Source organism: Leptonychotes weddellii, chromosome 4 (genome assembly GCF_054177405.1).
Source record: "Leptonychotes weddellii isolate Sample4059 chromosome 4, ASM5417740v2, whole genome shotgun sequence".
In the NCBI taxonomy this organism is placed as follows: Eukaryota; Metazoa; Chordata; class Mammalia; order Carnivora; family Phocidae; genus Leptonychotes; species Leptonychotes weddellii.
Genome location: NC_138372.1, coordinates 70688871 through 70711382, shown reverse-complemented (window position 1 = coordinate 70711382; position 22512 = coordinate 70688871). Strand labels below are relative to the sequence as shown.

Genomic DNA, 22512 nt, shown 5'->3' with positions numbered 1-22512 from the left:
ACAGTACATGAAATAAGTCTGACATTCTCTCTCTCTCTCTCTCCTTTACCATCCCTAAAGGAAAAGTACTCCGACATTCTCCACCCTAGAAATGTCTTCTTGAGATGCCTGCCTAAGTCTTGGCAAGAACTAACAGTAAGTTTCCAGTACACACCTGGAACAATTTTGGGTCATGATCTCTATGACCTTTTTGAAAAAGCAAGTAAGGGTGCCTGGGTGGCCCAGTCGTTAAGCGTCTGCCTTCGGCTCAGGTCATGATCCCAGGGTTCTGGGATCGCGCCCCACGTCGGGCTCCCTGTTCAGGTGGGAGTCTGCTTCTCCCTCTCCCACTCCCCCTGCTTGTGTTCCCTCTCTCTCGCTGTCTCTCTCTCTGTCAAATAAATAAATAAAATCTTAAAAAAAAAAAAAAAGAAATAAAGAAAAAGCAAGTAAACTGTTGGTAAGTAATTTTGGAATGAAAGTAGGACTATCTGATTTACAAAAAAAAAAAAATTATTGTTTCCATCAGGGAGAATTAATTAATTATCCTTGCCTGAGAAATGGAGAAAAGTAACTTTCACTATAAACTACAAACACCAATGCTTCCCAACCTTGTATTCCTTTCAGTGTGAGACTCACTCATTTGGGGGGAAAAGAAAGTTCTGCTGAAGTATCTTACTTTGGGAGTCAGTTTCCCCATAAATGGAGAGGCTAAGACCAAAGCCTGTAGTTATTTGAGCAACTGACAGTCAATAAAAGTCTTTAAGATGGATCCCTAGGAATGCATGCAGTTGACAAGAAAAAAATGGCCTGATGTGACTGAATCATCCATTCAGAAATGCCAGGTCATAATAAATGATCTGTGTACTCAATTAAAAGACTGACAAAAATTTAGTTTAATCTGCCAAAGTAGAATACAAAAGAACAAAATAGAAGATTTTTCTTCTTTCAAGAACTGAAAATATTCCAAAATGAATTTATTGAACTTTTCAGACCAGTGTGAACATGCTTTAGAGTATTTCTTTCCTTTTTTTTTTTTTTTTCTTTTTAAATTTTTACTTTAACTTTGGGTCAGTGTATGCCCTGCAGTCCTTTATGCTTGGCAGAAGCAAAACAAATCATGAAGTACTCAAAGCTAATCCTAAGGGCAAGTCAAGAGTTACAGTGGTCTTCTAAAACAGGTAGCATTGACAAGATAATAGTCATAAGACAAGTTAATTTATCTGGTTTTGTTAATTTCTTCTAGACATACTTTTCAATGAGAGAGCTTCATGATTTATATTGCATTTCAGGAACACTGGCAGATTTTTCTGTTTTCTTTTTTTTTTTAGATTTTTCTATTTTCTATTGAAATACAGAACTTCCAATAAATAAAAATATGATTTTAAAACAAAAGAGTCGATGCAAACAACATTATTACCCTGTCAGGTTCTAAAAACACTATTTTGTTGGGATAATCCTCTTTAATAAAGACAATGGCTGCTCTTGGTTAAAGCATAAATCATTAGGCTGAGAACAAGTGTCAGTCATTATAATCAACTCATTTGGTGACTGGGAATTCTTTCAGGCCAACGGGCAATGTGCTAAATGGTCACTGTTAGGCACACTGGCCAGCTCTGGAGCCAAGGTGCAAAGTTACAAAGTTCTCTCATTTTTCCTCCACTTTTTTTTACTTCTTTCTGCCACTTTTTTTCCCCCAAATATTTTACTGGCTGTTCCAGAAACAAAAGAATAGGGAGAAAGGTGAAATTAGAATCAGTGGACTTAGTTACTGCAAGCAGGGCTGATAAAATTCTGTACGAAGCAAAAGGATAAGACACAAAATGAAAACTGTGTATAATAAAGCCACTGATTTTTAGTGACAGAAGAGATTTTAGAGATATTCTACTCCAAATGCTTGTTGTAAATAAGGAAATTGAAGCCCAAAGAGAGAATGGCATGCCCAAGTTCCACAGCTGGTTATGGCATCACTGGGACTAGCACCCAAATAACCATTCCAGTAATCTAGCTTCTACTTATCCTGCTAATGGAACCGTCTATGTCTCTCCTTATAGAACTGATTCTCTGCTTTTGGGAAAGAAGGGCTCCCCCAGTCTTCAGAATTCAGGGCCAGCATTTTTTACCACTGGATAAAAGAACACAGAAACATAAGAAATCCCAAGAAACAACTTTGCCCTCTGCAAAGCATCACATGATCTGACCCTTACCTAATTAACCCCATCTCCTACTGCTCTCCTCCTTGCTCACTCTACTCTAGCTACCCCAGCCTTCTTACTCACCTTCAACAGGCTCCTTCCAAGCTTAGGGCCCTTTATCTGGCCCATTCTTCCCTTGGATCTGTGCATGGCTCCTTTCCATCATTAAACTCTCGGTTCGAGTGTACCTGCTCAAAAAAGCCTTTCCTAACCACCCTAACAACAACCCCTTCTTATCACTTGAAGTGTACTCTGTGTTCAAAACCACATAAGCATTGAGAAGGCTGACACTCTGCCTTATTTACCACTGTATCTCTAGTCCCAGAACAATGCCTGCACACGGTAAACCCTCAGACATTTTTAGAATGAATCAATGCATCAATGTATGAAAGAAAAAGGACAGATGAGCCAACATATGGGGTAAACTCCACAACACGGTGCTGAGAAATACCTCCATTTATGTTTTTATATAAAACTGAAGGGAAAAGAAGGCAGCTGTAGATACAGAAAGTTAAAGAAAGCCTGCTGGTTTCTATCTAAAGTGTATCTGCAAGGTATTTCTGATAAAAGGTCATTGCCAATAAAACAAAAAGAACTTTCAGCCTCCTTGAAATATGCAAGAATTCAAGATCAAGCCATAATATATTTCAAAGTTCACCTGATTCTGCCAGCAGGAGCCCTGCAGTGCTGAATTTTGGGGCATGTGAATGATATATTGTTTTATTGAAACATTTTCCTAGATTCCTTTCCAAATTCAACTCCACAGTCTTTTTATCCCTAAAGGGCAAAACACTAACCTGTTTCCAAGCTATTTGGTAATATTTTGGCAGAGATAATCCAGTAGAGAGAGTTGTTTGTAGAGAACAGAACTATCGTTAGTAACAGGACGCCCCAACCTGCCCCTCTCTCTAAGCTCTTAACCTATAGGTGACAAGCCAGCTATTTATATGTAATACTTACCAGATGGCTATTTCATTGTAGTTCAAAGACTCACCTCCAATAGGACTGAGTCAACAAACAACACTGGGAGCAATATTTAAGTTCATGGTTAAGGAGAGCAAAGAGGCTGAGATCATCTAAGTGGGAGCAAGAGCAGGGGGAGAAATCACTATCCACTGTATCTTTGCTACCTTTGGCAAATTCTCAAGATTGGGGTTGTCAGGACTGCCAATGGCCTGGCACAGTGCCTGACAGTAACAGGTATTTAATAAATATTGATTTAATGATCGAATACATGTCTAAACCTTGGGAAAACCCAGCCTGCCCACAGCTACTCACTGCACACTGACCCCATCTCTAGGAAGTATGTGCTGCAGATTCAAGTTTGGGCTAGCCAACTACTTCCCAGCTCCCAACCCAGGGCAGAGTATTTAATCTCTCTCAGCCTCAATTTCCCTGCCTGTAAACTAGAACTAACAACAAGTCTTTACAGGGGTGTTGAGAAGGCTGAGCAAAATGCCAGTTTTTATAATCCTCTGAGGAAGCAGCATACCAGTGTTTGGCTTTGGCCCTGATTGGAGTGGTACCGTTACCTCCTGCCGATAGGTCCTTGGACCGTGAAGCAGGATGACAAACCAATGATACCTGCATACCTGATCCTCGGCCACCTGGCCTCCTGATGAAGAACTAAACATTCTTCTGCCATTTCCCAGCCTTTCCCTCAACCTTTGGAATTTGGGTCTCATTAAAGACCAGGCCCAAAAGACAGAGCGCGGGCAGCACAAATTCAACCATTATCACAGGTCTCTTTCTTTCTTTCTAATAATTTTTTTTATTATGTTATGTTAATCACCATACATTACATCATTAGTTTTTGATGTAGTGTTTCATGATTCATTGTTTGCCTGTAACACCCAGTGCTCCATGCAATATATGCCCTCCTTAATACCCATCACCGGGCTAACCACTCCTCCCCTCTAAAACCCTTAGTTTGTTTCCCGGAGTCCATAATCTCTCATGGTTCGTCTCCCCCTCCGATTTCCCCCTCTTCCTTTTTCCCTTCCTTCTCCTAATGTCCTCCATGCTATTCCTTATGTTCCACAAATAAGTGAAACCATATGGTAATTGACTTTCTCTCTTTGACTTATTTCACTTAGCATAATCTCCTCCAGTTCCACCCATGTTGATGCAGATGTTGGGTATTCATCCTTTCTGATGGCTGAGTAATATTCCATTGCATATATGGACCACATCTTCTTTATCCATTCGTCTGTTGAAGGGCATCTCAGCTCTTTCCACAGTTTGGCTATTGTGGACAGTGCTGCTATGAACATTGGGGTGCATATGGCCCTTCTTTTCACTACATCTGTATCTTTGCACTACTGGGTATTCACCTTGTCACAGATTTCTTTACCATCTTCCTGTTCTCGCAAGGCTAACCTGAGCAGACCCAGCTCTTAACTCCTCAAATTTTACTACATTTCTGGGGACTTCAGAATCCAACCAAGATTGGTCCTGAGAATACCACATTCATTCCACACCTAACCCCGACACCTCATCTACTCAGAGGTGAGTCCCCAAATTGCAGAACAGAAACTCAGTCACCTGCCTTTCCATCCGGAATATGCCTCCAGAGAAATAGGCACCTGGGAAGTGCTAAAGCCATGAAGTCCTTCCCAGGCAGCTGAAGTCACCAGATTATGAGGTAAAGCTAGAGGTTTTCCCCAATCTGTGGCTGGGAGGTTTGGGGACAAACATTTTATCTTTAGAGGTCTATCTAAACTGCCTCTTCCAATGTTAAAGATTACACCAATTCATCTAGCTTTGAAGACCTGAGTACATGGTTCAACCCATTCTCCCACCATAAACACCCACAGGCAAGACTATCAGGCACAAGCTTTCATAGCTGCCAAGATACTTGCTGTCCTCAACGTATTTCAGACTCCTCAGCTCAGCTCTATTTTATTTACCAGCCTCCTCCCCTAGTCATGGAAAATTCTCCCTCTAGCCCTCAGCCGAACCACATCCCTATTTCAAACCTCTCTAAATTCTCACCTCCAAAAAGCGTTGCCAGGCTAACACACCTGGCTCCAATTACTCCAGCAACAAGCCTCCCCCAGCCCCAGCCCCACATCCTTCCAACATGCCTGATTCGTTAGCACTTATGTGTTTATTTCGGCCCAGCTGTACTTGATTAAATCTTTTTGGTTAAGTTTTTCTCATATGTGTTTAGGGCAATAATATGTGTCTGTGTCTCTGTCCTTTCTGTTTACAGGTGGTGTTCTTTGCCCTGGTCTGCACATCCAAGCACGAGCTCTACGAACTCCTGCTTTCCTTGCTCCCACAATGCTTTGCACTGGCACACAGTCTACGAAGGCTGCTGCCGATGACCGTCCAGCTGCCTGGGTCTAATTATGTAAGGAGAGGCCTTTGCTCAGGCAAACTGAAATGATTAGTTCCTCTAATCTTCGGTATTTCGTTAAATAAAAGAGAGGGGGAGATTCTTTATGTGTGCTCTGTCCTGATAAAACAGTAGAACTGTTTAGAAAATCATGAAATTTCTATTATATGAGGCAATAAGATCTAAGCACTGAAACTCAAAAGCATTTTCCCAAGTATTTTGAGGTCAGATTTGTCCCAGATCTATAATCCTACTTAATCCAGGTTTTCTTAAAAACAAACAAACAAACAAACAAAAAACCCCACACACATAAGAAGACAGCAGATACCCTTAGTTTACATTTTAGTTATTAGGTGGTTCCCACTGGATGCTAAGGGTTTCTTTAAAGATATTTTCTAGTTTAACAATTCCAGAAACTCTTTTAATTCTACATTTCAATCAGTATTTTGTGCTAAATGCAAGTTAGGTTGTTTTTCAATCTGGTGGAGTGGACTAACTATATCTAAAAATGTAACTTTAACTCTCAATGTAGACTTAAAAAAAAAAACAACTCAAAACACTGCAGTGAAAGAAATACTAGACCTCAATCTTCCCAACCTCTTTTTATTGACAAATGAAGAAACTGAGACTCATATGGTTCTACAGATTTGCTCAAGTTTAAACAAAAAAGGTCTTGATAAATGGAGGAACTTCTCTATTAACACCTACAATTCCGTATTGTTTCCACACCTTGAAATCTGAATTAGGAATTCAGATTTACTTTATGACTGAACCAAACATACTAATATCAATAACCAGATTTGCCAGAAAATATAACTATTTCCAAATAAAAAATTGCTAACAGTCTATTTAATAAAACTAAACTGTTACAATCACCATATGCACTTGTTCATTCAAGCATTTATTTCACATATATCTATTGAGTGCTTACTATACGCTCGGTATGTTCTAATTACTGGAGATCTCAGTGCACAAAATAAGACATCACATGGATATGCTAGTGGAAGGGACCGACAATAAACATGTCTAAATATAAATACCAGGTGGTATTTTATCAGATGGTAGGAGTTATTTTAAAAAAGTAAAACAGGATTTGGAGACAGTAGGGGTGAGTATGGCTATTTTAAATGGGGTAGTCAATGAAGGCCTCTCTGCAGAGGTAACAGCTGGGCAGGGACTGGGTGAAGGGAGGCAGGAGTGTGCTCTGTGCTCTGGAGGACATCAGGGCCGACAAGTGCAGTACGGTGAGACTGGGGCAAAGTGGGAGAGGGTGTGACCACTGTGCTGGGGGCTGGGGATTTTATTCTAAGTGTAATGGGAAGCCACTGCAGGGAGCTCAGCTGGTGAGTTTTGTTACTAGACTTAAGTTTTATTTATTTTTTTTTTTTTAAAGATTTTATTTATTTGACAGAGAGAGAGGGAACACAAGCGGGGGGAGAGGGAGAAGCAGGCTTCCCGCTGAGCCGGGAGCCTGATGCGGGGCTCGATCCCAGGACCCTGGGACCATGACCTGGGCCGAAGGCAGACGCTTAACGACTGAGCCACCCAGGCGCCCCTAGACTTAAGTTTTAAAAGGCTGATTGACGCTGCTGTGTGGAGAATAGATCTTATTAGTTAATAACGACAGCAGCTAACACTCACTGAGTGCTTATTAAAGCCCAAGCACTGTTCAAAGCACTTGTCACATTTTAACTATTCTATTGTCACAGTATCTATGAAGCAGATACTATTATTAAAAAACCTGCCCAGAGTCACATAGCTCATAAATAGTGGCGTCAAGCTTCTGACATAGGCCTTCTGAAGGGATCCGGGCTAGGAGTTCACTGCGTCTCAAATAAAGATGTGATGGTGGTTCTACTGTCTACCGAAGGTGGTGGTGGGGGTTGGTGTTGAGGGGGGGGGTGTCAAGTAGAGGCAGATTCGGAATCTATTTTTATGGTGGAATAAGCAGGATTGGATGTGACATCTGAGAAAACATAGGAGGTCATGGATAACGCCAACAGTTTTGGCCTTGGCAACTGAGTGACAGTGTCCTTTACAGGGACAAAAAACAAAAGCAGTGAATGACATGGGGGTAGGAGAATTACATGGAACTCAAGATAATCTCCCAAGCTAATGAGACACAGGGAGTGTATCAGCAGTTTGTAGCTGCTGTAACAAATTACTAAAAGCTCAATGGCTTAAAACAACAGAAACTTATTCTCTCATAGTTCTGGAGGCCAGATGGCCAAGATCAGTCTGAGCCAAGTCAGATTACGGAGCCAAAATCAAGGTGTCGGCAGAGCTCTGCTTCCTCCAGAGGCTCGAGGACAGCATTCACTCCTGGCCCCTTCCAGCCTCTCACAGCTGTGCTTATTTCTTGGCTTGTGTCTCCACAGTCACGAGGCTGTCTCCCCTTCTGTCTATGTCAAATCTCTGTCTTACAAGGACACATGTGATTGCATTGAGAGGCCACCCAGATAATCCACCTCAAAAATCCTTCAATTAGCCACATTTGCAAAGACTCATTCCATAAAACATTCATAGAGTAACATCTTGGGGAACGGGATGGGGGCACATCTTTGCGAGCCACTATTTAGCCTATCACAGGTGTGGACAAAGACTCAGCAAAATGTATCCCTCCTCTGCATGAGAATTTGGTCTTCTGTTAATGCTCTTAACTCAGTAACCCCAGTAATCTAACACAATATGTCAACTATAATAAAAGGCAAGTTCCTTATGGTAAAAAATTATCCTTAACTGGAAAACTGTATTAGGATTGGAAAGATTAAAAATACCTGCTAGGAGGAGAGATCTGGGGGCTTCCCTGAGATCAGTGACTCTTATAAATCGAGCACTTCCTTCATGGGCACCAGAGAAACTATTTCTATGAGCATAGTTGCCTACTAGCTCCTGGGAGGTATAAAGTTTCTAAACCAGGGCAAGACACACACACACACACACACACACACCCGGCATTTGATCCATCAATTGGAGAGCTCTGGATGGGTATATGAACTGATGTGTAGAAGCCACAAGGCATCCAAAAAAGAGGAACACCATGCCACTCTGCTGCAAGCTATAGTCCTTATCCTGTATCCCTTTAAAGCCACCTGTGCCCTGTGATAGTCTCTTGGGTCTGAATGTTTATTTGAACCCAAGAAGACCCCATGGGTGTTTGTTACTGCATATAATACAGATATCATTTCAGCTTCATTATTTCCATTTCTTCCTCCACCAAACCCTTTAACACAGTTACCAGCAAGGAAAAGGACCAGAGCCTTTGTTCCATTAGTCGCCTTCTGGTGGTCTCACTATAAGCAGAATGGCTAAAAGGGGCAAAGAGAAAGGAAAACTTGGAAAATACAAATTAATAAATCCACAAAAACTGAGCTGACTGCTCCCTCGAGGAGAAGTGAGTAGTACCTTCAGATGAATAGGTCATGCTTCCTGCACTAGGCCTTCAAGAGGCCTCCCCTGCAAGATTAAATACAAAAGTCCCAACCCACATCTCTGCTGGAAATGTGCAAGTGGACTCATTACTCAGAGCCAAGATAAAGGATAAATCTTTATGAGTACCGTAAGTATGACTCATAAAAAATAGGAAACACATGTAGGACATATACACAGTCATAGGACCGCACCAGGGAAAGTATTTAGGAAATGTATATAAAAACACACGGCAAAAACAGGACTAAATATTACCCGTGTACACAACTCCAAAACACATCAAAAAAACTCACAGCAAGTCAGGGGTCCATATCACTCTGGTCTCTAATAAACAGAGGTTATTTCTCTATTTGAAAATACTTTTTTTTTCTTTTTTCCTTTTTTTAATGAAAAAAGGGGGAGAATGGAATCAAGAAAAATTAACTTGGAGTGGGCTTTGAAAGATTTTATGATTTGGGAAATTTGAAAAGCTTCCAACTAAAATACTGGGAATTAGATATTTACAGCATTAAAAACAAAAAAAATCTTTTCAGAGATTGTTCACAATGGCAGTATTACCATTTCATTTACATTCTCACTATCTTAACCACCAGCAATGATAAGGGAAGAAAAAGAGTGGAATCTTCAGCCCCTATGAAAGCAGGAAACAAAACAGCAACACTGACAACATACAAAAAGCAATAAAGGGCCAGCATTGAAGCCTCTAAGGGGTGCTGGGCTCCACAGAAAGAACTAATGGTTGGGGACAGGCAGAGCCCTCTGGCTAATGGCAAAAGATAAAAATCAGGGCGGGGAGGGGGCGGGCTTCAGAATATATGGGAGAGCAAATGGGTCCCATAAGTCCTCCAGGGCCAGATGACAAAGGCAAAATGCCCAAGCATGACTCATCATTAGAAATTAAATTCTTCAATCGCCTTTGATTTTGAAAGGCCCTCAAATTTGAGACTCAAAGTGGCAAGCCAAGGAAACACCCTAAATGCCCATAAATCTCACAACAAAGCATGCATGTGCATGTCCAGATGGACCTTTAGCTCCCTTGGACTTGAGCTTTCTCCTGTATCTTCAGAAACTACTGATTCCCAAGGAATACACTACCTGCCTGTCTTTCTACTTGAGGTTGAGAGGAGTAGAAGAGGAATGAGTATTGTTTTTAACTTAAGTGGTTAAATTTACATAAGACTTCAAGCAAGCCAATGCTCTATAAGCAGCTATTTGGAGGTAGAAGTCTCAATACAACTTCCAACCCACAGAATGATCAAACTGTAAACCACTAAAAGACCACCCACCCACCCCACAGCATGGCTAGAGCTAAGAAATGTGATCTCCCATTTTCTGTCCACCTTCCATTTCTCGGTCCTCTCAGCAGGGGCCATAGCTCTTTCTTCCACTCTCCCAAGGCACCTGCACATGTGCTTACATCAGTAGGAGTGAGACCACACTTGCCAAGGGCTCACCTCTTAAGATAATGAATGCTGTTTCAGACTTAAATCAGTGCACAGGTACCTACCCTGTGGCAAGCCCAGGGCTAGGCACATAAAACCTACAGCCACATCACCAACTTGCTGTAGCAGATGCAGAAAGAATCAGAGGAGTGTACACATGAATCAAAGAGGAATTAAACTTTCATATGCACATGTGGTATTTGGGCTCCAGGCAAGAATTAGGCTATTGCACTGATCCCAGATCCTATGGTTGATTCTCTTTCGCTCACCGTTAGGCCCAATAACATCTAATCTAGTCTTTCTATCTTCAGAAGAAGCTAAATCATACCTGCAATGTGCCTCTCTTCCCCCAAAGGATATAAAAATTCTAGATTCAGCCAAAGGACTCTATAGTTTAGGTGAAAAATGCCATTAATATAAAACAGTATTGCAGGATGTCTTGGACTAGAACCCAGACAATACCAGATGACTGTGGGCAAGGAACCATTCCCAGGAGTCAAAAGCATGGCCATTTCCACTTAGTTTTAGCATTCTAAATCAGGAGGGCCTTCAGAGCAAAATCCTATCAGAATATTTTAAAAATGGTGATCAATAAACTCATAAAAGCTAATTCATTAAAAAAAATCTTTTTCAATCCCATTCTGATGCGGTTAAAAGAGCTATCTAGTTTCTGGGCATTGATACTTTAGCATTTCAGACAAGGCCAAGGAACTCAGGGAAAGGACTATTTCAATTAACCACCAGTCTAGCTGAGGTGCCCTGGCAGTCTGGAAAGGAAAGGACAGAGCACACATTTGCAATGCAAGTCAAAGCAGCAGGTCTCCCAAACACGGATTTGGATTCCTGTGTCTTTAAGAACAGACCCTCATAAATAGATTGCTTCTGCTGGACACCATGCTCTAAATAAACAGACTCTTCTGGCCGACATACAACTTCCTGCAGGGTTCTGGTGGGTAAAGCTTGAAAAGGCTGCCAAATCCAATGACCAGCAGCTTTTGAGCTGACTTAGAAAACAAGCTACAAAGACTTGAGTCCAGAGTAAACAAAGGAAAAAGCCACATTAAACAGGGAACAAATTACTATACAGGCAGGGATATTTTAAGTGCTCACTGAGCAAAAAAACAAAATAAAAAAAATCACGTTATTAGATATTTAACAATACAGGGTAGAGTAAAATGCCCTCTCTCAATTGGCAGAATCAAGGTTAATTAATTCCAGCAATATTAAGAATTGGCTGGGAATCACCCTCCTACATCGTGAGGACAGATCATTCTTAATGGTCTAACTTCAAACCTGGCTCAGATCGTATGAGCTACCCAAGGGAGCAGCATGGAATCAAAAACCATTTAGAGCTTTTTACCCAGCTGAAGGCAAGGACTAACTAGTCTGCTAGTAGATTGACTAAAATCTCTAAGAGTAGAGAAAAATGTAACAAAAACTCAGAAACAGAGTGGGCAAAGACTGACACAGAGCTCTGGATACTTGAGAGTAAACTGCAGGAGCATGAGGCTCAATTAGGAAAAATAAATCAAAGCCGTAATCCAACAGGAAGGATACCTGCTTAGCTATGGTGGTTAAGAAGGACCTGAGGACAAACACCAAATCCACAGATATAATGCAAATCAAATAAAAGTACTCTGTGGAAACAGGGAGTAGCCTGGGGCGTCTGGGTGGCTCAGTCGGTTAAGTGTCCGACTCTTGATTTCAGCTCAGGTCATGATCTCAGGGTTGTGGGATCCAGCCCCGGGTCCGGCTCCTTGCTCACCAGGGAGTCTGCTGGGAGATTCTCTCTCTCTCTCTCTCTCCCTCTGCCCCTCCCCCCTCTCTTTCTCTCAATCTCTCTCTCTCTAAAATAAATTTTTAAAAAGAAAAGGGAAGTAGCTTAAAAAGACTTATAGTGATACCTTAAATAACATCTTCAGTATCATTCAAGAACCCAATATGCACAATGCAAAAGCGGTCCAAGACTTGGTTCCTGTCCCTAAGGAGTCCACTCACCAGCTGGGTGTGCAAGATTAACACACATGATTCAGCACCAAATAATATAAGAAAATACAGAATCCCATACTCTAAGGAGGTACAGACTGGGGATGAGGGGAGAAGGAGGGGTTCAAAGCAATCTTTAGAAGAGAGGGAGAGGGAGGAGGGTAAAGGATCACAGAAGGGTTTGGCACAGTCTGAGTTCGGAGAGAAATTCAGGTGGAATTAAGAAAAAAGGTGCGGGGCAATGGATTCACCTGAAAGGTTACAGGTGAGGTTCAGGAATCTGCACTTAAGCATCTCTAAGGCATTCCACAGTTGGAAAGACATGGATCCACAGGGTTAGTCCAAACCCTCACTTATGCAGCCTTTCCACTCATCTTCCACTTTGTTTTTCTTTTTTTTTTTTTAGATTTTTATTTATTTATTTGAGAGAGAGAGAGCATGAGCAGACGGGAGGGGCAGAAGGAGAAGCACACTCTCCACTAAGCAGGGAGCATGATGCGGGGCTCAATCCCAGGACCCTGGGATCATGACCCAAGCCAAAGGAAGATGCTTAACCGACTAAGCCACCCAGGTGCCCCTCATCTTCCACTTTCAAGCCCCAGCCCACCCCACCTCCCACTGTCCCCATCACTGTCCCCATCCCTATTCCAGTGGTTGGCAAGCTTTCTCTGCAAATGGCCAGATCATAAATCTTTCAGGCTTTGTCACACTACTCAGCTCTGCCATTATAGTAAGAAAGCAGCCACAGACGATATATAAATGAATGGATATGGCTATATTCCAATAAACTTTATTTACCAAAAAAAAAACAAACCAAAAAACAAACCAAAAAAAACAACTTTGTTTACAAAAACAGGCATCACACTGGTGAATGAATAAGCAAAATATGGTATAGCCATCCAATGGAATACTATTCAGGAATAAAAAGGAATGAAATAACTAAGACATGCTACCATATGGGTGAATCTCAAAATGCATTATGTTAAGTGAGAGAAGCCAGTCACAGAAGTCACATACACTGTATGAGTCCATCTAAAGAAAATGTCCAAAATAGGCAAATCTATCAAGAAATAAAGTCGACTGGTGGTTGTCTAGGACCACAGGCAATGGGGAGTGACTGCTAGTGGGTACAAAGTTTCTTTCTGGAGTGCTGAAATGTAAACTTTATGGTATGTAAATTATGTACATACAAAATAGGCAGCAGGCAGAATTTGGCCCAAAGGCCATAGTTTTGCACTCCTTGAACTGTACCCCAGCCACACCATGTACGTGGAGGAACTTTCCTCTACATGTGGTTTCTGCTTTTCCCTCTGTGTATACTGAGGCCTTTCTCCTCCTCTACCCAGAAACTTCTACTTGACTTTCAAGCCCTTTATTAAATGCTCTCTCTTCTGGGAATCCTTCCCTCACCTGCAGATAGAATTACCACTCCCTCTTTTGGGCCCCTGCAAAATTTTGTTAATTTTAGAACAAATAATGGTCATATTATTTGTCACACTGCACTAAATTTATTTGCCCTCAATCCTCAATAAGTGCGGAAGACATAAACACAAGTAAGAATGTAGCAGGATGTCTACCTAGAATGTGTCCGTAAATGAGTGAATTATGAGATACTATGTAGATACTATAGATACTATGTAGAGAAAATTGTTTTAAGAAGTGATCCACAAGCTAGACTGAAACAATCATCCCAGGAAACTGGTTTAAAAAGCTGCAGGGTGAGTGGAGAAAAACACAGAAATTCAAGAGACATTTCAGAGGAAATGTCGATAGAACTTGGTGATTGACCAATACAGGATTTGAAAGGGATGGGTAGATCCAAGAGGGTTCACAAGTCTCGAGAGAGGTGGTTGCAGTGAGACGGGTGGGACTGGGACGTTGGGCTAATAACCAGCACTGGGGGAAGGAGAAAACCGGCTTACATTCAGTTTTAGAGCTAATAGAAAGAGCTGGCATTTGATTGTTTACTGTGTGCCAAGCACACCTGGCAGCCCTACGTGCCATACGGACACCTCTCAGTCCTCAGTAAACTCTCTCAGAACTGCTACTATCATCTTCATTTCACAGATGAGGAAAGGGGCTTAGAGAATGAAGTAACTCCCCCAGAGGCACATGCTCGGCAAGTGACTGAGCTTAACACCACAAGGACCCTTACTGATAGCTACTCCTCCACAGCACGTCTCAGGCACCTGGGAGCTTGAGGTAAGACCTGAGGGGCAGGGTTCTGGAGAACCCTGACTGGAGCTCTACTGCAGAAGCCTGGAGAGAGCATTGGGAGTCTTCCACATGGAGGTGACAACTCAAATCCCGAAAACAGACAAGCTGTCTCAGGGACAAGAGAGAGGGGGAAACAAAGGCCAAAGACTACACTCCAGGTAGGAAACCCTGAGAAGGAACAAAGAGCTGGGAAAGAATCAGAAAAACAGATGGAAAAGTAGAAGGAGAACCAGCCTAAGGTATCATCCTGAAGCCCAGAAGGAGATGCCAGAAAAGGGAGGACAGAAAAAGGAGCTGAGGAGGAACAAAGTGGGGAAAGATGCTATGGGAGAAAGAGCTCTGCCATAGGAATCAGGGTCCCTGGGTTCCAGTCAGGCACTGGCACCAACTTCTTGTTTGACAGCGAATAAGTCGTCACTTCACTCCCTGGCCCTGGTCTCCTCTGTCAGGTAGTTAAAACTGGATTGCCTCCAGTCCTAGCACCCCAGTAGTTGGTCAGAAGGGCATCATCAGAGAGAAGCTCAGGAGAAGAGAAGTCAGGTTGCAGGGAGGAAAGAAGGGAGAGGCAGGACACACAGATGTTCACTCATTCGAGAAGTTGGAGAGACAAGGATAAGAGAAATACAATGGTGTGGAGAGATGATCAGCAGAGCCAAGTTCACGCATGGCCTCTTCACTGTGGAAGAAAGAAAAGTAAAATAATTAAACACGCTAATTTTCACAGAGATATTCAGAGAACGCAGTGGGGAAACGACCAAAAGTGATATAAGAAACATTTTTGCAGAATGTGAGCATTTAAATCAGAGATATTAGCAGTAAATTTCTTTTTATTCTCAAACAAAATGTCAACAGAGCAGATAAGCAATGAAAACAAGAGAGTACAAGTTGGAGATTTGGATACTCTGCACACACAAGCTGGGCATTTGCCCAATCTGCACATCCGGGTCTCAGATTTGTAGACCTGCTCCTTACTTGGTCTACTGCTTTTTAAAATGCTCTCCAAAATGTCCTTCAAGCAAAAAGTCACATTTTCAAATGTGGAGGGTGCCCCTGTTAAAACATTTTCTAACAACATTTTTAGGAAATTATAATTTTTTAGCAGTCAAGGAGTTACCATGGCAACAACAGCATGCGTCAGGGCTGTAGCCCTAACCTCCATAAAGACAAACACCACATTGGCTAGAAAACTCTGCTGCTGAACAAATTTTAGAGGGGGTCAAGGTAGTCTCTTCTCCAGACTGGGGAAGAGGCAACAATAAGAGAGGCTTTTTCAATCTGTCACCTCCCAGCCAGCAAAGAATACAACCCGGCATTACCTCATGCCAAAATGGCAGAGTCCAATCAGGCTCCATCCCTCTGGTGGGGCAAGGAGCAGTGCTTTCTAAGGGCAATTTTACAGCATCTGGACATTACTGTGATAAATGACAGGGTTTAAGTGACGTGGCCACTCAGCATCTTGGTAGGAATGTTGTAACTTCTTTGCTTAGTTTGTGTCCGCATTTGTCTGCTAAGCCCTGATGTTTACTATTATCGCTCTGATTTCTGCTTTCACTTTTTCTAGAATTCCCAAGCCGGGTTTTTGGAGAGTTCTTACTTGAGAGTTGGCTGTAGTTTCTCATTCAACATCTTGCCCCAACATGTCAGAAACCATCCTTGACTAGTGTGGCCAGTTCTAAACTGGCCTGCATCGTCCTCTGTTGAGCCAGCAGCCAGGTCTAGTTGCCATGCTGTCCCCAACCCTGCTCCTCTATCCAGTCCTGGCCTAGCACCTGCATTCTGCCCAGTGGGGTGTCATCATTTAAAATGCACTGAGTATCTTTGTTCAGGGAAGGGGCAGCTCCCTTCAAATGATGTGACTGGCCTATTTATTTAGGGTCTCCAATCCTACGTGAGAGTCAGATTCAGTTGTCTTTCAAGTTAATGAAATAACTTCCACAGCAAACACTCAAATGAATTGAGAAATGTGACATTTGTCATCAGTTTAACTTTCTGATACATCTGCTGTAGTCCTGCAACAAGATGGTCAGTTCAGAGGCACTCTTACCTAAAAGGCTGGAGTGATTTCCAAAACAACCTCCATTTAAACAAACACCAGGCAGCGTGGATTTGTTTAGGAATGAAATTTCACCAATATACAGTGTGTGTGTGCGAGTAGTTTACTCTGACACTTGCTAAGCATATACTACATGTAAGATCTGAAACATTAATAGCCTTGAGTTTATTTGGATTTTTTCTGCACATACACAGGACTAGCATTAGAAAGTCACCTGTGAATAACTGCAGTGGGAAAAATGCCCCAGACAGAGAAGGAATGTAGCCAGTGTGCTACAGTTCAGTGTGCACTGGATACTTCTGCTCTCACCTAGGTAGTCTCCAAAAAGCCAGTCTTGAAATTCCATATCAGTTCTTTTAGTGGTGATGAGTAAAGTTAAGACACCAGCCCATTCCCCCAACCCCCTCACTGTTCTGTCTATATCTTAGTAACTAAGGGGGAAGAGAGAAGTTGTCCACCTACTAATATTGTGGAAACAGAGGGAAGACTGTGTAGAGGTAGTTAAGTAGGTAGGTAGTAGCGATCTCCAAAATGTTTAATCCCTGAACTTCCAGATACCTCCAAGTAAGCAAAAAAGATGTCAATTCAGATGTCAAATCCCACATACTAAAATGCCCGTGTGTTCATTCGTCCCTTGATGTGTTCGTTCTCCCTTATCACATGGTTCAAGCAAGTTTGGTTACAACAAGTCATGGATAGCAAGCAGAGAACAAGTGGGTTACTTGTGTGAAGGCAGCTGAAAGCCTTATGGCGGGGAGGGGAGGAAACAATGGACTATGAAGGACAGATGGGAGGTGGCATTTAGTGTGGCCATTAACAGCCACGGAAAGTACAAGGGCTCCTCAGCTCCCTGAATTTTATAATTACTAACACTTGATGTGATAATTTTCTAAAGGAGGAAGGAAAAAAGACAGCAAGAGACCAACCTTAATACTGCCCCCAAAGCCACAAGGGAGGGAATGAAAAGGGACTGGGAGCACTGGAATGAGCTATCACAAGCCTATGCAGGAAACCCAAAGCCTCAGTGGGAGACCAGGGGGCTCACCTAACAGGCGGAGCCAAACAAGACTGATGAGCAGGTCTCGTGGCCCGGAACAGGGCAAGAGCTAACGGTAGAAAGGAAGTGGACTGGAAATGCAGGGACAGCTTGGACCGTAGAGTCCAAAAGAGCCAGCATCCACTGCCTCCCTAAGCCTCGTAACCAAGTAACTTTGTGGGTAAGGGAATTGTTAAGAGGCAAGCAGAAGAGTTAGCATTTCAGATAGATGTGTGAACTTCCTTCTCGTTCTCCCAACTGTGGTTTTTCCTGCCCTCAAAAGAAGCAGGAAAGGAACAACTGTATGCCACAGTCCTCGAGAAGGTACAAAGTAAAAGTGACTTGGAGCCACATGTGTGATTAACCACACATCCCATTTGGCCCTGCCTGCCAAGAAGCGTGGATCCAAATTTCATCGTCAGTCGTACCAACCACATTAACCCATACAGCTCACAACTGTGCTTTTCTTTTTTCTTTGTCCTCATTCTGCAGTTCTGCTTATACTGTTGAGATGTCTTGCTTTAGAATGAGGCAGAGAATAAGCAAATACATGGAAGTAGGAAGGGCTCTGAATTAGTAAACCTGGTCCCTTTCCCATGACAATGGAGCCTTCCAGAACTTTCCTCCATACAGCCAGTTACTGGCATGTCCATTAACAGTTGCTGCTTTAATGTCAGGACAAATACATAAATTTAAACACCATGTCCTTTACGCACGTAGGTAATGCTGACTAGGGGCTTACCCGCAGCAGCTTTTCCTTGTAAACAGGCAATTAGATAAGTCGGAAATAGAAAAGACACATCACCACATAAAAGCAGGTCGCAAAAAAAATTAGATAGGAAACAAAATTGTTGCCATTCCAGCAACTAATGAAAGTATGTTACAGTAAACAAACCTCTGGTGGTGCTATAACTCCTCTCAGGAATCAGGAAACACCCTGAAGGCCCAAACTCTGATGGGGGTTGGGGGTGCATTTTACTTTGAAGTCAAAGAGCAAGAGGAGCTGGTTTTTATAGGATCAAAATGATGACACCAGTGCCTGCTTATTCTAAAAGACAGAACTGATCTCTCGGGGCTGTTTACTGTCTTCTGCCCTTCTCTGTCGCCAGAGAGTCTTTTTCAAGTTTCCTGTTCACTTCCAGGCCTGTTGTTTCCAAAACCGATGATTACAAATGAGAGGTGTGGTCTCGGATGAAAAATACAATTATAGGTCTCTATGCTGTCCTGAGGGGAACCCAGCGGGGAGGCCAATGGCAAACCGGTGCTTTGGTACAGAAGGCTTTGGATACATTACTGTAACAAGCGCGTTTCTGATCCAAATTCTCTGCTGGCCTATAAAATTGTTTATCTAACTTAAGCGCGACTGTTTCCCCAAATCTTGTCAACCTGCTGTGGTTATTACTTCCAAGTGTAGGATCTGTCACCTCCTCCACACAGGAAAAGCAGCAGCCTCTCCTCAGCTTTAGAACCTTAAGACTCCTGAGAGGTAGGAATTTAGCAAAATGTTAGAGAAGGGTTGATTTACAATAGATCTTACTGCTGATCCTGCACCAGTAACAAGCCGGGGGAAACAGGGTTGATTTAGTAATTCCCTCCCATTTAAGGAGGACATGGTGAAAAACAACTACCTTGGTCACCAGAGTCAAAGTCAATTATACCTGGGAGCCAATATGACATTCTTTTTGCTAATTTGTAAGCAATTACCTCGTTTCATTTTGAAAAATATTTGCCTTTAATATTCAGTAGAGGCATACAGAAAGGCTACCTCTGGTCCTCCCACTATCACCCCCAAAACAGATCAGCTGTGATTTTTAGCACAGACCATGTCATAGCATTATCTACAAAAACCAAGTTATCCACTGAGAACAACAGAAAAAGCAGGTTGGAAGACGAAGCAATCTTGGTTTAAAAAAAAAGTAAATACAGTCAAGATAAACTTTATTGGCTAATTTAGAATACTAGCAGGTTGTATTACTGTCTTTTAAACAGCTTTACTGGGGTGTCTGGGTGGCTCAGTCAGTTAAGCGTCCGCCTTCAGCTCAGGTCATGATCCCAGGGTCCTGGGATCGAGCCCCGCATCAGGCTCCCTGCTCAGCGGGGAGCCTGCTTCTCCCTCTCCCACTGCTCCCCCTGCTTGTACTCTCTTGCTCTGTCAAATAAATAAATAAAATCTTTTAAAAAAATTTTAAAAAAGGGTGCCTGGGTGGCTCAGTTGGTTGAGTGACTGCCTTCAGCTCAGGTCATGGTCCCAGGGTCCTGGGATCGAGTCCCGCATTGGGCTCCCTGCTCTGCAGGGAGCCTGCTTCTCCCTCTCCCACTCCCCCTGCTTGTGTTCCCTCTCTCGCTGTGTCTCTGTCAAATAAATAAATAAAATCTTAAAAAAAAAAAAAATTAAAAAAAAAACAGCTTTACTGAGATAAAATTCACATACCATAAAATCCACCCATTTAAAATGCAATCCAGTGGTTTTTAATATATTCACATTTATCAATGGTGTTTAGCATATTCATATTCAATGGGGGGACCATCACCACAATTTAATTTTAGAATATTTCTGTCCCTCCCAAAGAAACCTCGTACTCATCAGCAGTCAACCCCCACTTCTCTCTTTTGCCCTTCAGCCCTAAGCAACCGCTAACTCACTTTCCATCTCTATAAATCTGTCTTTTCTGGACATTTCATACAAATGGATTCATGTAATATGTGGCCTTTTGTTTTCTGCCTTGTCTTCTGTCACTTAGCATCATGTCTTCGAGGTTCCTCCAGGGAGCAGCATGCGTCAGTATTTCATTCCTTCTTATTGCTGAGTAATATTTCACTGTGTGGACAGACCACATTTTATTTACCCATTCATCAGTAGATGGACATTCAGGTTGTTTCCACTTTTTAACTAATATGAGTAACGCTACCATGAGCATCCATGGACAAGTTTTTGTGTGGACATAGGTTATCACTTCTCTTGGGTATACAGTTAGGAAAGTGGAATTGCTGGGTCACATAGTTCAAATGATTTTAAAAACTGCATGGCTGCACAGTCATTCATGAAGAAGGTGAGAGAGATTTAATATTTCTCCACCCCCATCTTACCATCCATAAACAATCTCTCTTTGCTTCTCTTTTCATTCTCTCGTGGCCCAAATGCTCGTGTTATCCTCTACACTCACTCTCTATACATAAAATAGTCCAAGGTCTACTATACGAGGGCAGCTCAGAGCCAGATGGAATTTCCAAAGATCACATATCCCAACATCTTGTTTTCAAACAGGATTGAACTACAACCATCTAATTCTTAGAAAGTCCCCAAAGAAAGAAAGAATGCAATTGCCCTCAGGTGCCCAGTCTCGGAAATATCTTCAAATCACTAACCCCAAATCATACCTATACTATATGAATACTGAAGAAAGAAAAAAAATGTTTAGGTTTTTAAGCAAATTTTAGAGACTATGCCCTCTAGGCCCTATCTCTTTACTCCCTCACTGAACATACCATGTGCCCAGATGCCGGCTAGTTTGATGTATCCTCTGGACTGCGTGAACGTTTTAATCTAACACCGAAATGCAAGTGTGGGAGAACTCAGTGGTCATTCCTAGAGGTATTTTTCTTTTGCTTCGATAGTCTTATTTGAATCTACTGTCACAGTCAACAACAGTAACGCACAATTTAACATCCAGAATGTCTGTTGTTGCTGCTTCTGTAATAGCTCGAACTTTTCTTTTCCTTCTTAGTTCCTCTGAGAAAGCACATATAAAATGAGTAATTATTGCTGCTAAAGAATTGCTGGAGTCAGCAACGCTTCATAGGAACTGCATTTCCTCCTCCTCCTTTCCCTCCCACCACAAAGTCTCCCCCATACTTTAAGAATTAAAGACATGTTACCAGGATAAAGAAATCTGCCCTGAAAGAGGCATTGCTGCAACCATGGCCAGCAACCAAAAGTATTAACAATAATTTCCAATGGAACTGAAAAGGTTAGATGATTTGTCTTCGAAACGAGCCAACTCTGCACACTTTCACGAGATTAAAATCAGTTTGCTTTTCCTTCTGGACACCTCACCTCTCCTACTCCTACTCCCCCCAAAAGGCAGAGTAGTGAAGGCACATAAACAAACAGTTCTGGAAATTAACTTCCCTGACCAGAAGAAAACTCAAAGATAAATTCCATTTGGCATTAGTTAACCTACACTTCGCTGTGATCAGGATTTATTGTGGTTTCTCTCTCCCTGGAGAGGGAATACCTGATTGATAACATTTCTGAGACACAGAAGCTTAAAAATAGAAAGAATGACAACTGCCTGTAATCTTAAAAGAAGTATGATGACCGTTACCCACAATCTAGGTCATTTCTGAGCCACAGGAAAGAGAAGGCCACTTTTCTCTTACTGTGATGACCTTGTGAAAGTGAGTTATTTCTGCACCTGTCTGTCACCTGTAAAATGAGGATAATAACAGGACTTCGTGGAGTAAGTGTATGAATGCTTCAAATAGTGCTGAGGACAGGTGAAATACCAAGGCACTATGAGCTTGGCTCATCACCATCACCACCACCTAGACCATCGCTATCTTCGAGAAGCTGCCCAGATGGCATAAGGAGCTAACCTCCAGGGCTTTTCAGGCAAGTACAAAGTACTGCCCTCTTTACTCGAATGTTTCCCATTTCCATCGACTCATCCTGCAGGAGCAACAGGTTCATAAGACAAAGCAAAGAAAGAAGAAAGGTCACAGGAGAGGATGAGAAAGATCTTTTACAATTACAGAAAAATGGCACCTATTTTGTTTTTTCACAGCCATGTTTCAAAGATGAAACCCTTAAGAACATTCTTTCCAATATGGGAAGT

At 42.2% G+C, this 22512-nt stretch overlaps 1 protein-coding gene across 12 annotated transcripts in view; it reads right to left on the bottom strand.

Moving 5' to 3' along the window:
• TGFBR3 (transforming growth factor beta receptor 3) overlaps positions 1-22512 on the bottom strand; it is a 250516-nt gene that overhangs the window by 143726 nt on the left and 84278 nt on the right. The window lies entirely within an intron of this gene.